Source organism: Pseudophryne corroboree, chromosome 10, assembly GCF_028390025.1.
Source record: "Pseudophryne corroboree isolate aPseCor3 chromosome 10, aPseCor3.hap2, whole genome shotgun sequence".
Lineage (NCBI taxonomy): Eukaryota > Metazoa > Chordata > Amphibia > Anura > Myobatrachidae > Pseudophryne > Pseudophryne corroboree.
This window is the reverse complement of record NC_086453.1, coordinates 373884308-373894509: the sequence shown is the minus strand read 5'-3', so window position 1 is coordinate 373894509 and position 10202 is coordinate 373884308.

The following is a 10202-nucleotide window of genomic DNA, read 5'->3' as shown; positions in this document are numbered from 1 at the left end:
GTGTGAACAGAATTGTTCAATTTCAAGCAAGATAAACACTGGGAAAGTCTGCCAATGAAGCAAAATATCTAGCTGTGTGATCAATAATATTGATCATATGTTAAATTTACTGTATAAATAGCGCAATTGATTGTAAACCCGTGTGATGTGTCAAGGCTAGTTAGGAACACGTCATATTTAGCAAATAAGGATCACCAATTAATTGCATTATTACATTAGATGCAATCACATTACTTTGGAATTGAGTTTTCTTTGCTCTAGATCGGCTGAAGTTTCCTCTTGTGATGGTGATAAATAGTCTGAATTTTACACCAAATAGATGAATAGATCCATGTCTTCATGTTACTGCTTCATTTGATGCCAGTCATCTTATTTTGCTGCTCCTGGATACTGTAATCGTAATGGAACGTCTGAACGTTTCATTTTAACCATTCACTATAGTGGAACTAAACTCCAAACCTTAATATACTGTCCTTATATATTATACAAGTAAACGTGTCATATAATACCACCACTTGTCCTGTTTTTCATGGTGCACTTCCAGACACTGACTGCCCAGGAGAATTTTGTTCACAAAACATGTTTGCAAATTATTTTTTTCCCAGGGTTCAAATCTGTTGAGTGAATTAAACACGACGTTCTGACTTTGAGTCATTAAAATGTCACTTTTGTTTTAAAATCCCCTCTGTAGACAATTATATTGTGTACAATAGTCGCATAATTCTTTCCCACATTTCGCATCCAGCACAATAGGACAGAAAAGTTTTATTACTTCAATTTACACTGAAAACCCCACTGTGAGTGTCTGACTTGTGGGGAGTCTGCCTGGAACACTTGTCCTGGTTTCATCCCTGGAACGGTTTCTCAGAGGAGCCCCGCGGAGTCAGTGGTGACAGAGTTTTTACTTACAGCGTATTACAGCCATTTAGTGTGAAAGAGCAGATTTTACGCTGTCAACTGCAACAATTCATAGAAGACGGGTCTACAGCACGACACAGTGCAGACACAATGTTGGTCAATTGCTACAGGCAGCGCAACCTCTTTATCTGCTGTGGACTGTGCTCAGATGTGTCCCTGTCTTAACTTGTTCATTAAGGGTTCTAGGCAGGAGCGGTTCTTGGTGCGGGCAAGCAGTGCCTGAGCCCGGGGCACTGCGGCCTGGGGGCGCGGCCGCAGTCACCCCGCAGGCACCGCTGCACCCCGCTCCCCGGCTGCAGCAGACGCCGTGGGCTGTGTGGCCGTCCGCTGCAGCCGGCTCCAGTGACAGACACTAGAGGTCATTATTGACCTCTAGTGTCTGTGCGGTGCTGCTATGGGAGAGACGGGGCACAGCAGCAGAGGGCACAACTACTGGGGGCATAGCAGCAGAGGACACAACTACTGGGGACACAACGACAGGGGGCACATCTACTGGGGCAAATCTACTGGGGCAAAGCAACAGGAGGCACAGCAACAGAGGGCACAACTACTGGGGGCAAAGCAACAGGGGGCACAACTACTGGGGCAAATCTACTGGGGCAAAGCAACAGGAGGCACAGCAACAGAGGGCACAACTACTGGGGGCAAAGCAACAGGGGGCACAACTACTGGGGAAAATCTACTGGGGCAAAGCAACAGGAGGCACAGCAACAGAGGGCACAACTACTGGGGGCAAAGCAACAGGGGGCACAGCTACAGGGCACAACTACTGGGGCATAGCTACAGGGGGCACAGCTACAGGGGGCAAATCTACTGGGGGGGGCACAACTACTTGGGGCAAATCTGGGGGCATAACTGTGGCCACGCCCCTCCTCTATGAAGCCACGCCCCTATTCTTTGATGAGCGCCTCCAACGCGCACTAACTATTTTGCCGGTGGGGGGGGGGGGCATATTTTTATGACACCACAAAGGATCTGAAGCGCTGTGCATGGAGCATATAGCAAAACTGTGAATTAAATACAGAACTGACACTATAACATACAGCTACTGTAGGCATAACAACAACGATGTGGGATAAGAGAAGGCTCAAGAGCAGATCTTTGGAGGACACCAACAGGTAGTGGAAGAGAAGGGGAGAAGAGTAGAAGAGTGTCCTTTTGAACAACAAAGAGAGGACCGAGACCAATGAAGTGAGGAATGGGTGGTTCACTGATATCCGGGAGATCCATAGAGTTGGCCGTGAGAATTGGTGCCCTTGGTAAGGGAAGTATCTCTGGAGTGAGCAAAAGCCAAATTGAATTGTGTAATGGAGTGAAAGGACAGGAAGGTGGTTATTTGGTTGTTGACAGACAGCAGAGGGGAAAGTATAGTTGTACAGTACCTACACTGCAGGAGATGAGATGAACTTATTGTATAGGGCAGAGAGTAAATGGGAGAATATAGTTGGAAAGCTCAGAAGGTTTTGCAGAGGTGAGAGATATCGCTGAGTGTTCCCACACCTGTAGAGAAAGATTTGTACAGTACCTACAGGAGAGGAGAGAATATAGTTGTACAGTTTCCACACTACAGGAAAGGAAAGAGTATAGTTCTACAGTACCTACACTACAGGAGAGGAGAGAATATAGTAGTACAGTTTCCACACTACAGGAAAGGAAAGAGTATAGTTCTACAGTACCTACACTACAGGAGAGGAGAGAATATAGTTGTACAGTACCTACACTACAGGAGAGGAGAGAATATAGTTGTACAGTACCTACACTACAGGAGAGGAGAGAATATAGTTGTACAGTTTCTACACTACAGGAGAGGAGAGAATATAGTTGTACAGTACCTACACTACAGGAGAGGAGAGAATATAGTTGTACAGTTTCTACACTACAGGAGAGGAGAGAATATAGTTGTACAGTTTCTACACTACAGGAGAGGAGAGAATATAGTTGTACAGTCCTTACACTACAGGAGAGGAGAAAATATAGTTGTACAGTCCTTACACTACAGGAGAGGAGAGAATATAGTTGTACAGTACCTACACTACAGGAGAGGAGAGAATATAGTTGTACAGTTTCTACACTACAGGAGAGGAGAGAATATAGTTGTACAGTACCTACACTACATGAGAGGAGAGACTATAGTTATACAGTACCTACACTACATGAAAGGAGAGACTATAGTTGTACATTACCTACACTACAGGAGAGGAGAGAATATAGTTGTACAGTTTCTACACTACAGGAGAGGAGAGAATATAGTTGTACAGTACCTACACTACAGGAGAGGAGAGACTATAGTTATACAGTACCTACACTACAGGAGAGGAGAGAATACAGTTGAACAGTACCTACACTTCATGAGAGGAGAGAATATAGTTGAACAGTACCTACACTACATGAGAGGAGAGACTATAGTTGTACAGTCCTTAAACTACAGGAGAGGAGAGAATATAGTTATACACTACCTACACTACAGGAGAGGAGAAAATATAGTTGAACAGTACCTACACTTCATGAGAGGAGAGACTATAGTTATACAGTACCTACACTACAGAAGAGGAGAGAATATAGTTATACAGTACCTACACTACAGGAGAGGAGAGAGAATATGGTTGTACAGTACCTACACTACAGGAGAGGAGATAATATAGTTGTACAGTCCTTACACTACAGGAGAGGAGAGAATATAGTTATACAGTACCTACACTACAGGAGAGGAGAGAATATAGTTGTACAGTACCTACACTACATGAGAGGAGAGACTATAGTTATACAGTACCTACACTACAGGAGAGGGGAGAATATAACTGTACAGTACCTACACTACAGGAGAGGAGAGAATATAACTGTACAGTACCTACACTACAGGAGAGGAGAGAATATAATTGTACAGTACCTACACTACATGAGAGGAGAGAATATAACTGTACAGTACCTACACTACATGAGAGGGGAGAATATAACTGTACAGTACCTACACTACAGGAGAGGAGAGAATATAACTGTACAGTACCTACACTACATGAGAGGGGAGAATATAACCGTACAGTACCTACACTACAGGAGAGGAGAGAATATAACTGTACAGTACCTACACTACAGGAGAGGAGAGAATATAATTGTACAGTACCTGCACTACAGGAGAGGAGATAATATAATTGTACAGTACCTACACTACAGGAGAGGGGAGAATATAACTGTACAGTACCTACACTACAGGAGAGGAGAGAATATAACTGTACAGTACCTACACTACATGAGAGGGGAGAATATAACCGTACAGTACCTACACTACAGGAGAGGAGAGAATATAACTGTACAGTACCTACACTACAGGAGAGGAGAGAATATAATTGTACAGTACCTGCACTACAGGAGAGGAGATAATATAATTGTACAGTACCTACACTACAGGAGAGGGGAGAATATAACTGTACAGTACCTACACTACAGGAGAGGAGAGAATATAACTGTACAGTACCTACACTACAGGAGAGGAGAGAATATAACTGTACAGTACCTACACTACATGAGAGGGGAGAATATAACTGTAAAGTACCTACACTACATGAGAGGGGAGAATATAACTGTAAAGTACCTACACTACATGAGAGGTGAGAATATAGTTGTACAGTACCTACACTACAGGAGAGGAGAGAATATAACTGTACAGTACCTACACTACATGAGAGGGGAGAATATAACTGTAAAGTACCTACACTACATGAGAGGGGAGAATATAACTGTAAAGTACCTATACTACATGAGAGGTGAGAATATAGTCGTACAGTACCTACACTACAGGAGAGGATAGAATATAACTGTACAGTACCTACACTACAGGAGAGGAGAGAATATAACTGTACAGTACCTACACTACAGGAGAGGAGAGAATATAACTGTACAGTACCTACACTACATGAGAGGGGAGAATATAACTGTACAGTACCTACACTACATGAGAGGTGAGAATATAACTGTACAGTACCTACACTACATGAGAGGAGAGAATATAACTGTACAGTACCTACACTACAGGAGAGGAGAGAATATAACTGTACAGTACCTACACTACAGGAGAGGAGAGAATATAACTGTACAGTACCTACACTACAGGAGAGGAGAGAATATAACTGTACAGTACCTACACTACAGGAGAGGAGAGAATATAACTGTACAGTACCTACACTACAGGAGAGGAGAGAATATAACTGTAAAGTACCTACACTACATGAGAGGTGAGAATATAGTGTAAAGTACCTACACTACATGAGAGGTGAGAATATAGTTGTACAGTACCTACACTACATGAGAGGGGAGAATATAACTGTAAAGTACCTACACTACATGCGAGGTGAGAATATAGTTGTACAGTACCTACACTACAGGAGAGGAGAGAATATAGTTATACAGTACCTACACTACAGGAGAGGAGAGAATATAATTGTACAGTACCTACACTACAGGAGAGGAGAGAATATAACTGTACAGTACCTACACTACAGGAGAGGAGAGAATATAACTGTACAGTACCTACACTACAGGAGAGGAGAGAATATAACGGTACAGTACCACCTACACTACAGGAGAGGGGAGAATATAACTGTACAGTACCTACACTACAGGAGAGGAGAGAATATAACTGTACAGTACCTACACTACATGAGAGGGGAGAATATAACGGTACAGTACCTACACTACAGGAGAGGTGAGAGTATAGTTGTACAGTACCTACACTACAGGAGAGGTGAGAGTATAGTTGTACAGTACCTACACTACATGAGAGGGGAGAATATAACGGTACAGTACCTACACTACAGGAGAGGTGAGAGTATAGTTGTACAGTACCTACACTACATGAGAGTGGAGAATATAACTGTAAAGTACCTAAACTACATGAGAGGTGAGAATATAGTTGTACAGTACCTACACTACATGAGAGGTGAGAATATAGTTGTACAGTACCTACACTACAGGAGAGGGGAGACTATATGTCATACTTCCCTAATCTCCCAAAATTTGGACGGTGCTCTTGGACATCTGGAAGAATGGACAAGTCTCCCGAAGGCTAACCACAGAGTGAAGTGGGAGGTCCGGCTAGCCAATGACACGATTCACACTGATTTTGTTTCACACCTGCAAAGAACGAAGAACTAAAATGTAACTTTATCTCCTTTGGCCTTAGAGCTAATGCATTAATAGGGGTATGATATGGGTTGCCAGCAGTCGGGTTGTCGTCAGTCACAAGACCGACCACGGCATCCGAATTTTAGACCCCAACAGGGTGGTGTAATTTATTTACCCCTACCGTAGCCTATCCCTAGTCCGCCTGAGGTGGCGGCTACGGCTATACCCAGGAGATGGCGGCTAGGGCAAAGGACACAGGGGGTTATGGTTATCCCCCCCACTGGTGCGTAACCCTAACCCTACCACTGTCCGGGTCCTAACCCTAACCTTCACCCCAATACGTACGTTTAGGATATCGTCGGTTGGGGGGCTGGCATTAGAATTCTGAGTTGCGGTCACCTGACTGCCGGGTTGCTATCTGCATCCCGTTAATAGAACACCTAATAACTGTTACAGGTTAACAATCATGGGCGTTACAGCATAAAACAAGAGAATATCCCCGTGCACGGGTTGATGTAAAGTATTTGCACATTTTAAAAATCAGTAGAACATTGTTATATAAGGGCATTGTGTGTATTTCCAAGACAACTGGAATTACGAAATGTTCTGCAGAGATGGATGAGGACAATCCCGTGTAATCTCCCCCCCAGCAGAGCACACCAAGTGCAGACAATGCACAAATGCTGGGGTGAGGTTCTGCTGCTCAGATACAGCCTGGTCAGTGCTTCCCAAGATTTACAGCACACGTGGGATGAGCAAAATGTGATTGTGGAAATGCAGAAAGTCAGAAATGAGGCTTAATGGCCAGGTATCTGCAACCTTAATTGCATAATATCTCACTTTAATGGTTCTTCATTTGTGAATAAATAAACAAGATCAGAAAAACTGTTTCGTTAGCGGGACTGTTCCAGATGAAAACAACAAAATATAATTGTATAAAGCGCTTAGCAGGAAGGGATGGGAGCTGACACCATGCAAACAAACCAGTGTGGTCTCTGGCTAGCCTACACACATATTGTCACATATTTATAGATTGCTCGTAGAACATCATCTCCTCGCTTTATGAAAGTATACTGAACACGGAACAGGATTTGGGGACCACATGCAGAGAAGGTAACGAAGCATTTTTCCAGTAATTCATAGTATAGCAGTTAATGTTTTGGTCATAGATACCATTAATAATGTCCTTTCCAGATGCTACTGGAGTCCTAACTTACCAGCAAAATTGTACTTGGAAGCCTCCTGGGATTGCTGACCGGGTGTAATATGGCTGTTGGAAGCCCACCTAGTATTTGGTGGAATTGTCCTAAATTGTGAATAACTGCACAAACTGACTGTAACTATTAGTTATTAAAGATCTCCAAACCCCAAATTCTGCAAAGTAAATTACTCTTTCAGTAGATCTATCAATAAAAGTGAGCGCAATGAGTCCCCTTGCGGGCTGGCTGCGCTCGCCATGCTGCGGGCTCGCCATAAGTTCTATTCCCGCTCTAAGGGTTTCATGGACACCCACAATTGGGAATAGCCCCTGTTAGCCGGTATTCCGGCTGGCAGCAACTTAATTGCATCCCCATTATATACCTTTCACTGCGACCCCCTGATCCAGGATATTGCTGCTTTGGGAATCTGACCTGATTCCTGACCAGGGTTGAACTCAGGACCGACGTGGGTAGTCTGCATTATAAAAGCGTGACCTGGTTATCCGACCTGGATCATGCTAAAAGTATGCAGAGGGCCGGATCACCAGCGCTTGCAGATGATCTCATCTCGAAGCTCCGGAAAAAGGATGACCCAGGAATAACCCGGATCCAGCCTGCGGTGTGAGCGCAGTTTCAAGCAGCTGAGACACGGTTTGAAACCTTGTTCAACAACCCAGATTGGTCACGGGTTATTGGTGTGAAAGGGGTGTAAGAGATCGCCCTCTCCCTTTGCAAGATTGGAATTCTGTGGTGCGTCAGTGGATGACCTGTTATCTGCAGCAAGTAAATGAATATTGCTCACTTTTGTGCTTATGGCTAGAGTTCTATAAATCTATGGGCCTAATTCAGAGCTGATCGTATATGTGCAAAAAAACGCATCAAAATCTCTGACATGCGGGGGGACGCCCAGCACAGGGCTAGTCCGTCCTGCATGCCAGGTCCTATCCCCCTCCCCCCACAGAGGTGCGAAAGCTGCGACCACGCAGCCACCGCGAACCGCCCCAGCAACGGTCTGGATGTGCCTGTGTTGTCCGGACCGCGTCACCCCCCAACGCCGTCTGAACGCCACTGGCACGCTCCCTCCCGTCTAGTGACGGCTTCTGCCTGTCAGTCAGGCAGAGGCGATCCCCCAGTGAGATGCTTTCGCATCTCACTGTGTGCGTATGCGCAGTGCGGCTGCTGCATGTGCGCACAAGACATAGGGCTTCAGCCTGCGATCGCTGCCGTTGCAGCAATCAGGTCTGAATTAGGCCCTATGTACACACATATGCAATGTAAATTAGCTACCAGGCTAATAACATTCCTTTGAGTGCAACATTGGTGTTTCCCTGTAATAAACCACCTCCCTTTGTACGCAGAGCCGGCCCTAACCAATATGATGCCCTAGGCAAGATTTTGGCTGGTGCCCCCTAGCACCGCGGCTAGTTCTGCAGGAAATGCCTGGCATGAGTCAGCTGGCAGCTCTGCTAACGTCGGGCGCCTTTTGTTTATGACAATGCATCATGGCCCTCATTCCGAGTTGTTTGCTCGTTATTTTTTTCCGCTACGGAGCGATTAGTCGCAAACTGCGCATGCGCAATGTTCGCAGTGCTCCTGCGCCAAGTAATTTTGCACAAAAGTTTGGTATTTTACTCACGGCCTAACATGGTTTTTTCATCGTTCTGCTGATCGGAGTGTGATTGACAGGAAGTGGGTGTTTCTGGGCAGAAACTGACCGTTTTCTGGGAGTGTGTGAAAAAACGCAGGCGTGTCAGGGATAAACGCGGGAGTGTCTGGAGAAACGGGGGAGTGGCTGGGTGAACGCTGGGTGTGTTTGTGACGTCAAACCAGGAACGAAAAGGACTGAACTGATCGCAGTTTAGGAGTAAGTCTCGAGCTACTCAGAAACTGCTAAGAAATTTCTATTCGCAATTCTGCTAATCTTTTGTTCGCAATTCTGCTAAGCTAAGATACACTCCAAGAGGGCGGCGGTTTAACATGTCAAAAAAAGTTTGATTTTATTTTCATCATTTACACTATCAAAAGAACAGAAAACAAAAAATGGCGTCTGCAAAAGTTTGGGCACCCTGCAGAGTTAATACCTTGTACTGCCCCCTTTGGTCAGCTGAGACCTGGCAGTGTCATGGATTGTTCTCAATCATCGTCTGGAAAGACCAGGTGATGTCAATCTCAAAGGTTTTAAAAGCCCAGACTCATCTGACCTTGCTCCAACAATCGGCACCATGGGTTCCTCTAAGCAGTTGTGTAGAACACTGAAACTGAGAATAGTTGACGCTCACAAAGCAGGAGAAGGCTATAAGAAGATAGCAAAGCGTTATCAGATGCCCATATCCTCTGTTCGGAATGTAATTAAGAAATGGCAGTCATCAGGAACAGTGGAAGTTAAAGCAAGATCTGGAAGACCAAGAAAAATATCAGACAGAACAGCTTGCAGGATTGTGAGAAAAGCAAGTCAAAATCCACATTTGACTGCACGATCCCTCCAGGAAGATCTGGCAGACACAGGAGTTGTGGTACACTATTCCACTATAAAGAGATACTTGTACAAATATGGTCTTCATGGAAGAGTCATCAGAAGAAAACCTCTTCTACGTCCTCACCACAAAAATCAGCGTTTGAAGTTTGCAAATGAACATATAGACAAGCCTGATGCATTTTGGAATAAAGTTCTGTGGACCGATGAGGTTAAAATAGAACTTTTTGGCCGGAATGAGCAAAGGTACGTTTGGAGAAGGAGGGGCACAGAATTTAATGAAAAGAACCTCTGTCCAGCTGTTAAGCATGGGGGTGGATCAATCATGCTTTGGGGTTGTATTGCAGCCAGTGGCACAGGGAACATTTCACGAGTAGAAGGAAAAATGGATTCCATAAGATTCCAGCAAATTTTGGACGCTAACTTGATACCATCTGTGAAAAAGCTGAAGTTAAAGAGAGGCTGGCTTCTACAAATGGATAATGATCCTAAAC